This window comes from Callospermophilus lateralis, unplaced genomic scaffold, assembly GCF_048772815.1.
Source record: "Callospermophilus lateralis isolate mCalLat2 unplaced genomic scaffold, mCalLat2.hap1 Scaffold_72, whole genome shotgun sequence".
In the NCBI taxonomy this organism is placed as follows: domain Eukaryota; kingdom Metazoa; phylum Chordata; class Mammalia; order Rodentia; family Sciuridae; genus Callospermophilus; species Callospermophilus lateralis.
This window is the reverse complement of record NW_027515276.1, coordinates 2775284-2787953: the sequence shown is the minus strand read 5'-3', so window position 1 is coordinate 2787953 and position 12670 is coordinate 2775284.

Here is a 12670-nt window from a genome sequence, read left to right as displayed (position 1 = left end):
AAGCCAGGCCCATTGAGGTCTACAAAGTGAGGTCCATGTGTGTTTTGCCTCTCAACTCTTGCTGCCAAGTTTTTCAGAATAAAATCATGTGATATCCTGGCTGAGATCCCCAGTCCTCTGTGGAAAGCAACCCTGGCCCTAGATCAGTATCCAAAGGCAACTCTCATGAGTGGCCTTCTAAAATCCCAACACAATTCATGGCAATACTTCTCTGAGGTGAGTTTCAGAACTTAGTCTCTGAGAGGAATCACGCCAGAGTTCAAGCCCAGGTGGACCCAGTCATCCCTTTCAACCGCCACACAAGTGACCACAATTAAAACCAAAACCCTCCCACATGGCCCTCATCTTCTTCCATATAAGCACTCATCATTAACTCCGGATGGTGATTTTCATGAGGGGCACAGCTCAAGACAGTGTCAAAGATAATCTCCCTTGCCACTCATTTGCCTAAAGTCAGAGTGGCCTGGACACCCTTCCTGTGAACCAGGAGTGATCAAATAGGCCTGCCATTAATACTGCTCTGCTTCTCCAATTTGAGGCCTACTGACAGTCAGGTATAGATTCTTTATGTGATTTGGAGTCAGGAGATACCCCAAGCACCTCTGCAGGGGTTTGTAGAACTCATTTGACCCAAAGGATCCCTATTCTCACTTGATGGATGTCAGGAACCTAACAGAAGAAGGCAAAAGACTTCATACACAATGACTGATATTTTTGCCATTTTGGTTTTGGATGCACATATAGGATCTTTATTTAGATCCATCAGGTGCTAAGAATCTAAGCCACAGCCTCACACAGGGTGAAGAGCCTTATTCAGACACATGCTTCTCCAAAGCATTTTAAGCAAAGAGACACAGGTCATGCCCATTCATTACCATTTGAAAACTGTTTTCTTCAGGCTTCACAAAAGGGTGGCATGAGGCAAAGACATTCCTGACATTCAGGGCAACAGAACATTAGGTAAGCAAATGGCGCCAAGCAGGGTTTCTTCAATGAGACTTTCCTGCTCACACTGATATCTGAGTTTTCTGAAATGCTCCCATTCCCTTCAGCTATCCAGTACATGTCCATGTGACAGAGCTTGGAGGTGGTACATATCTTGGACACAAATCCATGAGCCTATTCTGTAGAGTGGACAGAATTCAGAAAGAAAACAGGAACTTAGGAAGATAGCAAGTATTGCACATCAATAAGGCTAGTCACACTCTATTCATAAATTGGGCAGGATGAATGCTAGAAAGCTCTCTATTACACAGGACACATCCATTGCTGCATTCTCTTTTCTAATGTCTACATCCACAGACACAGTGGGATACACAGATATAGAAACACTTGCCTTGTCAAATGACATTTTAGAAACAGTCCAGGCAAAACAAAACAAACCGCCTTTCCTACCTATTCTCAGAACATGAGACATAACCACAAACTCACACCCACACCCACAAAGGCACCTCCTTCCACCAAGTAGGTCTGTGACTAGCTGGAGTGTTCTCTAACTGGTGGGCCATACTATCTTTCCCAGACATGGCCTGTCCTGTCTCACATCTGGTCCCTTGGTCAACTCTCTGAGGTTTTTAGTAGCCAGGGGTGAGCCACTACCTGCTTTTTCAGGACAGGAGCCTCTTCAGAGCTTTCCTGGCATTTGCCCATCCTCACATCAGTAGGTACCAAGAATGACTGACTCTGTCCTTGCTCCTTTCAAGTGAGCACACTGAAATTGGGACTGGGTCTGGCTCTGGATGCCTGGCTTCCTTGATCCCAATTTCAGAGAGTTCCATCAACAAGGAAGTGAGGTGAGGTCACGTCCATCAGGAACTGAATGAGGTCACTGCTTTGGTAACCATATGTCCTAACAGTTGCTTCCAAGAGTCCCATGAGATGGAGGTTGCCCCTACTTCCTGTGACACTTTCACAAGTTGGAATGGTATATCAACCACAGCCACCCAGGAACAGCTCTCTACTCAGGCCTGGATTGGTCCACCTTCTCTACATTGAGAAGAGAGTGGATCATTCAGACCATCCAGATCAAGTTGTTTGCCAGGGATGATGACTCTTGCTCTCTCAGGTCCTTCATAGCTGCATACATCTTCTCCAGGGATCATTTCTGCATGAACCTTTGAGGTTCTCAGCAGGTGAAAGTTCCCCTCCATTTCTATAGTAAGAATAACTCTGTCCCTTCTCTTCTGTAAAGTTAGATTGAGGAAACTGTGTATGGCTAGGATTAATAACATGTTCGATTTGGGTTAGGAATCATTCTGCTGGATGAATAATGGTATAGGGAACCTGCGATATTTATAAGAAGAGGTGAAAGGTAAAATATAAGTATGAAAACAGAAATCTAGGTAAGATTTGAAGCCCAGAAGGGCATTGGGCCCTTGATGGTGATACTTAGCTTTGAATTACGTTCTGCACAGATGTCTCAGATAAATAGACATACAATGGCATATGACCATTTACTTTGGATGTATGAATGTAGCAGAGAACATCCAGTCAAAGAGGGATAGTCGGCAGGATTGGGAAGGTAGTCAGTAGATTTTGGAAGAAGAGTGAGTATAGGATTTGGACCAAAAGTTCTTTAGCAATAGGGTTTCTGGGAGAGAATGAGTGTAAATATCAGCACATGTGAATGGTCAGTCACAATGATGAACTGGTGAAAATATGTAGGAAAGCTGATATCAATAGAGACATTAGGAAATCAGGCAAAGTATAAAGTGAGTGATAGGATTAGACAATTTCAACAGGCTTGATTGAATATATAATCTTAGGAAGAAACAAATATGTAGTCACCATTATGATTGACATTTGAGAGCATTAGGCAACCCGAAGGTGGATGTTTTAAGTAATCCATGCTCACTTTCCATTTACGTTTTGGTAGAAGCAAAAGTGTGAACTTTGGTTTTTGTGTCCAGAATATTACTGTGATAAAATATATATGTAGATAAGGTGACATGAGTATTTCTTCCACCATTTCTAGGAGCAATATTTGAAGACACATAAATTAGTATTGGGGGTAAAAATAGGTTTACCCTGTGTCTATGAAAATAGAGATAATGAATGAATAGACCATAATGTGAATAAATAATATAACTGGTTCCAACTTTAAATAATGGATTTAATTGATATCTAAAAATATACAGGAAATCTTAAATTGGTATACACACATTCATTCCAATGAATTATACATCTAATGGTAATATTAGGGTTACAGTTTATCAGGAAGAGTGTGTGAGTTTTGCTATAATGGTGAAAGAACACGCGAGCCAGAAGCAAGTTGGCTAGCCTAGATTACTATGTTTACCCAGCAGTTATCAAAGCCACAAAAGCCACGGCTGTGTGAGGGAAAAGCCGACATCTTCTGTATGTCATGGGGATGCGAGCATAAAGGGGCTGCTTAGTGGAACCCAAACTCATCATCAAATTCAGTACACAGCATTGGCCATATTACCAATTAGACAACCAAAACTGGTGGCCCCCAGAGGGGTCTCTAGATCCTCAAATTCTGCGTGACATTTTTAACTTCGGCAAGTGCTCAAAAAGGTGGGAGAAAATTCCCCTATGTGGAGGCTTTTTTCCTCCTTCCCTCAAATCCTGAACTATGCTTCCCCAATAGATCCTCACCCTCTGCCTTCTGCTCCAGACGCTCTGTTGTCAAACCCACCTCAGCAACCTGATTTCTCCCCTCCATTACTAGATCAAATACCCAAACCTCCGCTGGTTTTCAGACCATTGCCCCCCTGCTGAGGTAGCAGGTACTGAGGTACTCCTCTACCCACTCACTCCTCTCTTCTTTTGTCAGTGTTCACACCGGGTCCCAACAGGTCCTCTTACCAGCTAACCAAAAGCCTAAACAGGCTGAGGGAACCCTCAGACCCCTATCCAAGATGTAATAAAAATGGCCTTTGAAGTTCCTTTGTCAACACTGAAAACAGGTTACTAAGAATTTAAAGTCCCTCACAGTCTTTTTGATATACTCACTCCCATCTTCCCCTCTGCTCTACCTGTTCTACTGCTCAAGTTTTTCTTGATAGCAAAATTCCAAACCCCTTTCCCATTATTCTTTTACATCTGTCCTTCCTCATTCTGAAATCCACAGAGCTGCACTCACCCACCGCCTTCCACGTCTTCCCCCTCTGTACCAGGACCACAGAAATGTCTTAACTGACCTTCTCCAGAAGTCTTCACCATGGCTGACTTTAGGACTTTCAGCAAAAGAGTCCCTATGAAAGAGTTCAATGTAGATAAACTTCCTCATTTCTTGTTGCCCTGTTCTACTTGCCACTGGCTGGAAAAATCAGCACTCCGAAGCTAGACACCCCTTTACTAGTTTTTCACAAAATATGTGAACAAGGTCTCTGGCCTTGAGTTGGGGCTTCACAGAGATGGCTACATTACTAAGATAAAGAAGTAACCAACTGGGCTCCATTTTCACAGCTGGCAGGAAGAAAAAAAGAGAAGACAAAAGCTCTCCCCCTCACAGGTGTTCTTAAGAAGTTAACTTGCCCAGAACAGAGGAAATAAAACAGAAACAAAAACTGACTTTTGTGAACTTCTGCAGACTGTGAACTTCTGAGTCCCTTTACTTACATGTTGGGTAAAAAATTCTGAAACTACCTAAACTTGGGGTCCAGGGGATTAATTGATTACAACAGAAGCAATGCCTTCTAAATCCATTTGCAACCAAATAGGACTATTTCCCTAGCTTCGGTGCTATCTTAGGTGCCTTGCCTTTTCTGTCCCTACAACAGTATAATTCGATATACTTAAACATAGTTTATGTGTTCATAAAATGGTGAACAGATGTGCTTAATTATGTAATGGTGCAGATGTTTCCCAGAGTGCTCTATCATGATGCAGGTTCATTTAAATTTCAAATAGGGGGGCATAAAACCCAGTTCCACCGGAAACCTGTATCCCTCACTTTAGCCATCCTATTAGGAATAGGAGTTGCTGCAGAGTTGGGCACAGGAACCACTGCCCTAGTCAATGGGACACAACAAATGACTCAATGAGAAGCAGCAATAGACCAAAACTTAAAGATATTTAAAACCTCCATCACAGCTTTCCAGAAATCTTTAACCTCTTACTCTCAAGTACTTTTACAGAACAGGCGACGGTTGGACCTCCTTCATGAGAGAAGGGGCCTTTGTGCTGCATTGAGGGAAGAATGTTGTTTTTATTCCGACAATACTGGAGTTGTAAAACAATCTATGAGTAAATTAAGAAAACGACTTGAAGAGCGTCAACCAGAGACAGAGGCCCACAAAGGGTGGTTTGAGTCTTGATTCACACAGTCTCCCGGGGTTAACTATGCTTTTATCAGCCTTGGCTGGTCCATTAATAATCCTCATATTATTGCTAACTGTAGGGCGCTGTTTGCTCAACCATGTAGTTTCCTTTCTCCAAGCTCAAATTGGGCATGTTAAACTTATGGTAATCAGACAACAATATACGCCACTAGCAGACATAAAATGTGACACCCCCCAATGATCACTTTTATGATTAAAAGTAACCCGAAGAAGAAGTGGGGAATGAAAAGTTAATAAAATAGGTACTTGCCACTTCCTGTTTTTCTGTATGCTTAGCAAAACACTGTTGAAATCTTGAGAACTCTTTGCTAATGTTCTTCCCAGAGTGTGATGTCCTCAACTGGCAAACTGCAGAATGCACTCCATCATACATTTGCACACACACCGCACACTTGCCCTGACCCATCAATAAACTTCACTCCCTGCCATCTCCAAGGAGAGTATATAAGCTCTGCTTAAGCTGTTCTCAGGGCTCTCTGCTAAATTCAAGTGAACTCTGAGCCGCAGCATGCTGGACCCCCATAAACAGTTTGCTGTTGCATGAGACAGTCTCTTGGTGGTCTCTTCCTCCAATACTCGCCCGACCTTTTCATTGGTACAATTATAACTGTGACATTTGCTTTTTTGTGTCCAGAATATTGCTGTGATAAAATGTATATGTAGATCAGGTGACATGAGTATTTCTTCCCCCATTTCTGAGAGGAATATTTTGAAGACGAATAAATTAGTATTGGGGGTATAAACAGGTGTACCGTGTGTCTATGAATATAGAGATAATGCATGAATAGACAATACTGTGTATAAATAATATAACTGGTTAAACTGTAAATAATGGATTGATTTGATATCTGAAAATATATAAGAAATAATATATTGATATACAATCATTCATTCCAACCAGTTATACATCTAATGGTAATATTAGGGTTATGGTTCATCATTTAGGGTGTGTGAGATTTTCTTCAAAAGTAATCATGGAAATCAAAAATAATGTGTTTGGAAAGAAGTCTCATGAAACGATCAGTCAATAAACATGGAGGAATATAGGTGTTCTGATGTAGAAAGTGATTGAAAGTGGAACAAATGACTATAAATTTGTGAACTTGTGGATGAAATATATATCCAATGATGTGCATAAACTAAAGAAATAGTAATGTCCCAGTGTTGAAAAAAATGAACTTCAAAATACACATCATGTCCCATAGGAGTCTACTTGCATTGATGTTAAACTGGGTCAGTTACTGTAGAAATATTAGGATTTGTATACACCATTCACTGAAGTTAGTTTTCAGTAGAAGGAAACAAATAGGTATTCCAGGTGGCTGAATATTTCTGAGAATAATCTTGTGAAAAGATGATCATAAATCCATGTACTTGAATATGAATGAATTTAGGAAATGTATAAAGATACACATATATTTCAAATTTTGAAAAATCTGGAGAGGGTATATTAATATATATATACACAAACACACACAAATATTAAGAGTAGCACTATATGCCAATTGAAATTCACCATGAAAAATATATCATTCACAGATCGAAAATATTCATTTTACTGAACGTGGATTTATGTATAATGTTGTTCAACTAGGAAGCTCACCCATAGGTTGAATTTTCAGTTCCAACAGCGTTTAGGAGGAGTGATCTCTTCTCACAATTTGTATCTGCCAATTCAGCCACCACACAATAGTGTACGTGTGGTACCAGGTAGGATTCTACATGTGCTTATAAAAATGCATGTGATGAATAGGCTACAGTGAAAGGGAGACAGGAATTCACATATTTGTTAACTTTAAAAACACATGGAAAACTATTTCAAAAAAAATGACTAGATTTATAACTCCTACCCTATATAATGCAAAAGGCAAGTCCAACTATACACCATGCCTCTTCTGAACTGCTTCTATTTCAATTCTGTTTGGGTTATTTTTCTCCATCATATTAGGATTAGGTGACAGAGTCTATTAGGGTATAGGAAAGTGTTAGGGATTCAGTATTTCAAATGGAAATTGGAAAATGAATCCAATGTGTATGCAAATATATGCTACACAAAAATCCTTCCACTCTCATCCAGAACAATTACTTGACATTACCTTCACCCCAATTAAGACACAATTAGAGGAGAAGAGTAATAAAATCTGTGAATACATATCTCGAATGAATATTGCTCAGAAGTTCATAACTTTGGAGGTGGTAGAGGAGTTTCCAAAAGTAATGGACAGGGTAAAACTCCACAATCATGGAGCACTGTTGGCCTACAGACTTCTTGAGAAACTGCCTCTGAGGTTGGGCACTTGAAATATATGTTGTCAGGAGCTTTAGCTTCCTTTGTAGTGAGACCATCAAAGCTGGGTCGGCATCTATGTGTCCTGGAGAACATGGTCTCTTAAATTCCAATGAACATTAAGCAGCAGTGCTGAATTCTCTCTTTGTTGATAACTTTGGTCACTGGGGCTAAGTGATTCCACGTGTGGACTGTGAAGCTATTTGGTCATCCTCCACTTTTTGTTGTGTTTCTTGATGCTGCACTGGAAGTTTGGTATATGCTTCATGAAATACAAAAAGTTCAACTGGGACACAGTGCTAGAGGGAGTTCTGTCACGTGTCATGTGTCAGGGTCTGCGGGAGAATGCAACAAACAGTCTTCTATCCCACATTGGTTGCCCCCTTGACCATAACAACCTGATTCTGAACATTGCCCTGAAATTTCTCCATATAACAAGATGCTTTCTCCATATAACAAGATGTTCTGCTGGCTGCACCATGTCAGTCACAACCCATTTGGAAGTCAATGGCAGAACCACATGGCCCCAACACAGATGTTTTATCACACACCTGCAAAACACTGCTCTATAAACAGTAATCAGCAGGCTCCAACTTACTGACATCTCTTTTCTACACCATTATCATGAAACCCAGTCAATCAAGGCACTGTCTGGTACACTCAAATCAGCAACAGGACATCCAAAGATTCTCAAATGCCACCTGGTCATGGGAATTTCAAAAATGTCATTGTATTTATGTAGCCATTTTTCAAGGATGAAGTTGGAGGCACTGTGGGTTTCAATTCATTCAGGAATCATAAAAAGATGAGGAAGATCATTTCAATGAAAGCTCTGGAGAACTCTCACAGGCAAGGCTTCCCAACTATTTCTGCCAAGTCTTTCAAAATAAAATCATATGATATCATGGCTGAGATTCCCTGTGCTCTGTGGAAAGCCACCCTTGGTATAGATCTCAGTTTCCAAGGGCGAGTCTCAAGCGTGGCCTCCAAAAATCCCAACATATTTCATGGCCTCTGTGCTTCACTGATAGAAGAATGTTGTTTTTTATGCTGACCATACTTGAGTTGCAAAATAATCCATGGGTAAATTGAGAAAAAGACTTGAAGAGCGCCAGAGATAAAGGGAGATTCAACAAGGGTGTTTTGAGTCATGGTTTACCCAGTCCCCCTGCTTAACTACACTTCTATCAGGCTTAGCGGGACCCCTGATCATCCTTATGGTGTTGCTAACTGTGGGAACTTGTTTGCTTAACCGCATAGTTTCCTTTCTCCAGGCTCAAATTGGACAGGTAAAACTCATGGTAATCAGACAGAAATACGCTCCACTGGCAGAAATAGAATGTGAGACCCCGCAATAATTATGACTCATTATTTTTAAGATTAAAAGTAGTCAGAAAAAGGAGTGGGAAATGAAAGAATAAAAGAAATTGAAATTGAAACGTAAAGAACCAGGTTTTGTAAAGCTTCCAAGTTGCACTAAGAACCTGAAATTCCTGTGGCATTTAAGACAATTCCCAGAACTGCCCATTAGATGTGTGCTGAAATCTTCCCTGACCACCTAGTTAAATAACAACCCCTTCCCAGAAACCATGCAGATCTGCACGTATATATATCAGGGATTCAACCAATTAGTTTAAATGTATAGCCCTTCTCAGTGCTGACCAATCATCCCCTGCCCGGCATGCTCCCGCCAATAAATTTGCTTATCATGTTTTAGAGTTGTTATTTGATTTTCCCTTGGTATATGATGATTTGCTAAAAGAAGATATGATGTATGTAAAGTCGCTACCCTGTCTAAAAAATGTATATAAACTTTGCTCAAGTTATTCTCGTGGCTCTTTGTTCTTTGCTCCTCAGAAGTGAGCTCTGAGCCCCAGCATGCTGGACCCCCAATAAACCCTTTGCTGTTGCATGAGACATTCTCTTTTGGTCTTTTCTTCTGAGATTCGCCCGACCTTTACCATTCCTGATTTCCATCAAGTGAGAGTAGGGATTCTTTGGGACAAATGAGTTCTTCCAGGCCCTGCAGAGGCTAGCCCATAGGTGCTTGGGTTTTCTCATGACTCCAAATCACATAAAGAATTTATACCTGACAGTCAGTAGGCCTCAAATTGGAGAAGCAGAGCAGTATTAATGGCAGGGCTATTTGATCATTCCTGGTTCAAAGGAAGGGTGTCCAAGCCACCCTGACTTTCGGCAAATGAGGGGCAAGGGAGCTTTTTTTGGACACTGTCTTGGGCTGCGCCCCTCATGGCAAATTCCAGCCAGAGGTTATGATGAGTGTCTATATGGAAGAAGATGAGGCCCATGTGGGAGTGTTTTGGTTTTAATTGTGGTCATTTGTGTGGTGGTTGGAAGAGATGACTGGGTCCACCTGGGCCTGAACTCTGGTGTGATTCCCCTTAGAGATTAAGTTCTGGAATTTATCTCAGAGAAGTATTGCCATGAATTGTGTTGAGATTTTAGTAGGCCACGCACGAGTGTTGCCCTTGGAAACTGAGATCAGGGTCACTTTCCACCGAGCACTGGGAATCTCAGCCAGGATATCACATGATTTTATTCTGAAAGACTTCACAACCATAGTTGAGAGTCAAAACACACATGGACCTTATATGTAGACCTCAATGGTCCTGGCTTCATGTGACCTTTTGGCCACTCTTTGGGAAGCTTTGCCTCTGAGAGTTCTCCAGAGATTTCATTGAAATGAGCTTCCTCAACATTTACTGGCTCCACAATGAATTGAAACTCACAGTGCCTCCAACTTCATACTTGAAAAATGGCTAGATAAATAGCATGAAATATTTGAAATTTTCATGACAGGTGGCACTGGAGAACCTTTGAATGTCCTGTTGCAGTTCAAGAGTATACCACACAGTGACTTGATTGACTGGGTTTCATGAAAATGGTGTAGAACAGAGATGCCTGTAGCTGGAGACTGCTGAGTAGTGGGACTAGAGCAGTGGTGGGCAGGTGTGTGAAAAAAATTAAAAAAATAAAACATCTGTTGTGGGGCCATGTGGATCGGCCATTGGCTTCCAAATGGCATGTAACTGACATAGTGCAGATAGCAGACCATTATATGTAAAGACATGTTGTTATATGGAGATGTTTCAGGGCAATGTTCAGAATCAAGTTGATATGGACAAGGGGGCAATTGGGCAAGCTATGAGGGATAGAACACTGCTTGGTGCATTCTCCTGCAGACCCTGACACACCACACGTTACAGAACTTTCTCCAGCACTGTGTCCCAGTTGAACTCCTTGTATTTCACGAAGCAACTACCAAACTCCCAGTGCAAGAGCAAGAAATACCACGAAAAGTGGAGGATGACCACATGGCTTCACAGTCCACACGGGGAGACACTTAGCCCCCAGTGTCCACAGTTTACATACAAAGAGAGAATTCAGCACTGCGGCCTCATGTTCATTGGAAAATAAGAAACCATGTCTTCCAGGTCAAAAAGTTGCAGACCCATCATTGATAGTCTCACTACAAAGGAAGCTAAAGCTCCTGACAACAACATATATTTCAAGTGCCCAACCTCAGAGGCAGTTTCTGAAGAAGTCTTAAAACCGGCAGAGCTCCATGTTTGTGGAGTGTTTACACTGTCCCTTACTTTTGGAAACTCCTCTAACACCTCCAAGGTTGTGAACTCCTGAGCATTTTCCATTTCAGATATGTATTCACAGATTTTCTAACTCTTCTTCTTAATTGTGTCTTACTTTGTACGAAGGTAATGTCAAGGCATTGTACTGGATGAGAGTGGGAAGATTTTTGTCCTGCACATATTTGTATATACATCAGATAAATTTTCCAATTTTCCATTCGAAATACTGAATCCCTGACATTAACTCATAAACTACTAGACTCTGACTACTAATCTTAATATGATGGAGAAAAATAACCCAAACAGAATAGAAATACAAGCAGTTCAGAGGAGGCATGGTGTATAGTTGGACTTGCATTTGCATGTTATAAATCTATTTAACTGTTTGTTGAAATAGTTCTCCTTGTTTTTTTAAAGTTAACAAATATGGGAATTCCTGTCTCCCTTTCTCCTGTAGCCTATTGAGCACATGTATTTTTATATGCACACAAAGAATCCTACCGGGTATCACACGTACATTCTTGTGAGGTGGTTGACTTGGCAGATACAAATTGTGAGAAGAGATCGCTCCTGTTAAACACTTTTGGAACTGAAAATTCAACCTATGAGTGAGTATCCTAGATGAACAACATAATACATAAATCCATGTTCAGTAAAATGCCAGGTTTAGCGTTTTACTGAAAAAAGAAAGATTCTGAGCCCTTAAGCAGACTTTGGTCCAGTGATCAAGGGTCAGGGACAGAGGCATTGAAGTGCTCTGTCCCATAATGAAAGATACACAGACATTGAAAGCAACGACACATGACACAGACAAGACAAGACAATAAAGACAGGCAATGGACGTCCAATACTGAGATCAAAACTGAGTAGCCGGCAAAACCCAATGGGCTGGCAATACCGAATCCAAAACAAAATGGCACTGAGTCGAGGAGACTATTGTTCCTCGATTTCCTGACTCCATTCCCCAGGGATATGGCCTGTGGTTCTGTGACATGTCTGTCAGCCACACTCGGAGAGAGGGCTAATGGAAGAAAATATCGGGCTTAGACAAATAAGAGGAACATGGACCTGGGGAAAGGAGAAATCCATCACTCCTTCCTAGTAATCCCAGGATGCCCGGACCCATTGATGGGCAGAAATCTGCTCAGCAAGCTCCGGGCCAAAATAACTTTTAACCCTGAAGGGCCCCAAATGAAATTTCTAAATCCTTCAGTAAAAACTCCTATAGTCACGGCTTTAACAATATTAGTAGAAGATGAACATCCACTCTTCACACACCCCAAGACTGATCAAACAGGTAAACTACCCCAGAAATGGATAACAGATTACCCAGATGTGTGGGCAAAGACTGCTGGGTTAGGTCTGGCCTTTAAACAACCTCCAATAGCAGTGGAGTTAAAAACCTCAGCTTCCCCAATCAATGTCAAAAAATATCCTCTAAGCAAAAAAAGCTAAAGATGGGATAAGGC